Here is a 2571-nt window from a genome sequence, read left to right as displayed (position 1 = left end):
TGCCTTGAATAGTACTGGATTCATCAGTGCTGGAGGTCTCGGGATGTAGATAATCCTGTCTTAACATTCAATTCATTTAGCAATTAAAATTACAGTTGTGCTGAATGAAAGGATTTACGACCAGTCGTTGAGGTTCTAGCCCAGTGGTTCTCAACCTTTTTAATGCCGCGACCCCCAACCGGTTGTAAGTCGAGGACTAAACCAGTCATACGTCGAGGACTAAACCGGTCGTAAGTCGAGGACTAAACCGGTCGTAAGTCGAGGACTACCCAACGGGTCATAAGTCAAGGACTTTCCCTGCCCGGGAGTGCCGTGCATGCGTGGTTCCGCCCCCTGCACCGGCCGAGGCATAGCTGGCAAGCAGCAGAGACGGAGCAGGCCGACCACCAGCTGGCCCAGCTCAAGGGAGGTAAGGCACCCGCCGGAAAAGGGGAAAAAAATGGCAGACAGCCTTGCTTGGCGACCCCCATGAAATGGTCGATCGACCCCAAATGGGGTCACGACCCATAGGTTGAGAACCGCTGTTCTAGCCATTGCAGTGGTGTTGGGGATTGCTGAGCAATGAAGGCAGTTGGTGGCAACAGACAGGCATGTGGCCAAAGGGCAGAAATGGGGAGGGAGATAGGCGGGTGGGGGAGTTCAAGTGGAGGAAAGAGGCACTCCCTTACTTTACCAAGCTCGGCTGGGAGGGACAAGCCAGGAAATGGCTTTGATTGGAGTGGATCCTAAGCACTTCTGGGATTTGGTTACCATGGTAATGGGAACTGCCAAGATTGCTGTCACTAAGTGATATATGTATTCTGTGAGATCTCTCCCAAGTCATATAGTCTATGTTTTTTATATGACAGATCACCTGCAATCCACATAACTTGTGAACTTCAACTCCCAGAATTCCTGAGCCAGCTATGCTGGCTCAGGAATTCTGGGAGTTGAAGTCCACGAGTCATAAAAGAGCCAAGGTTGCCTACCCCTGGTCTAGTATAATGTTCAGATAATCATATGAAAGCCTATTTTCTGGAGTCTTGCGTATTTTCTGTTTGATTGTAAATTTTCGCCACCTTATTCCTAATATAAAAAGGCATAGAATGATAGAATAGAATAGAGCTGGAAGGGACCTTGGAGATCTTCTAGTCCAGCCCCCTGCTCAAGCAGGGATCCAATACCAATTCAGACAAGTGGCTGTCCAGTCTTTTCTTAAAAACCTCCAGTGATGAAGTATCCACAAATTCTGAAGGCAAGCTGCTCCGCTTAATCTCACTGTTAGGAAGTTTCTCCATAATTCCAGGGTGCACCTCTGTTTGATTAGTTTTCATCTTTTGATATAGTTCATCATCAAAATCTTTTGGTATAATTCATCATCAAATGTCTAATTTACAATCCGAAATGCATACAATATACACATATGATTTACGTAGTCCAAGAAATATCATGTAAAATCATCAAATTACATGAGAGTATGATAATTTTAATGCTGGACGACATCAAGGGATGGATCAGATGCTTTAGGCAAGAAGGAATGCAAATAGCAGAGATTACATAATAGTTCCATCTTGATTGCGTCCTAAGTTAAAATATTCTTGTAGTAATTTAAAAGTGCATTAAATTTGGATTTCATTACTTTTAAATTCAGGTCATCATGCACTGAGAAAGTTTTGGAATCTGGTTCTGAATTTTCAGATATATTACTACAGTAGTATATTTCTTCTCATGCTCTCTACCTAGATATCCTTTGCTCTAGTCTAGGTGATAATGCTGTAGAATATATTGGTATGTTAAAATCTAGATATTAGTGGCAGATATTTTCCTTCAGTATAATATATTAGCATACATATTTTGATGATCAACATTCTGTGCAGCAAGTCCTACAGCATTTCTTCATAATAACAAATAGTTTTTAGTAAATCAATTATATCACATCTACATATCTTACATTCTGTCATATTGGTTGTTTCTGTTTGTTAATCTAACTAAGTGTAACAAAGTAAGTTATTTTCTTCTGTGTCTTAAAGGATATTCCAGCCAATGAGAATAGAACAGTTCATTCAAAGCATCACGAATGGTTAGCATATTTTTTTTTCTATTATCTTATTTGTTTGGTTTAAAACCATGTGTTTTTTGTGATTTGTAGAAATCTTGATTATACTGTATACCAATAGATAGTACATGTTGACTATTACATTATAGTTAGTTCTTGCTTCATTTTCTTTCTCCCTGTTTAACAATAAACTGCCTTTCAACTGCAATCAACATTTCATAATTGTCTTCTAAAAAGGCTTTCCATTTGAGTTGGCGAGTATGACAGGATACTATGTAAAGGGAAAGCTATGAGGAAGAATTAACTTCATAAGATTGTTGTGAAAATGACTTGAGACAAGAGAGATATGTAAAGCAGTCTATTATTCTACATACTACCTACCCAACACAATATTTAACGATTAAACAAGTATTATTTTATTGTTATTTATTTTGGACTTTGTAAGTCTTAATAGAAATGTGTACAACAGTGTGTGTGTGTGTAGGTGTTTGTGTGTGTGTGTGACATCTGTTGGTTGTGTGATACCTGAGATATTT

This window comes from Protobothrops mucrosquamatus, unplaced genomic scaffold, assembly GCF_001527695.2.
Source record: "Protobothrops mucrosquamatus isolate PMUCROS unplaced genomic scaffold, P.Mucros_1.0 scaffold_189, whole genome shotgun sequence".
NCBI lineage: Eukaryota > Metazoa > Chordata > Lepidosauria > Squamata > Viperidae > Protobothrops > Protobothrops mucrosquamatus.
This window is presented reverse-complemented; position numbering follows the sequence as displayed.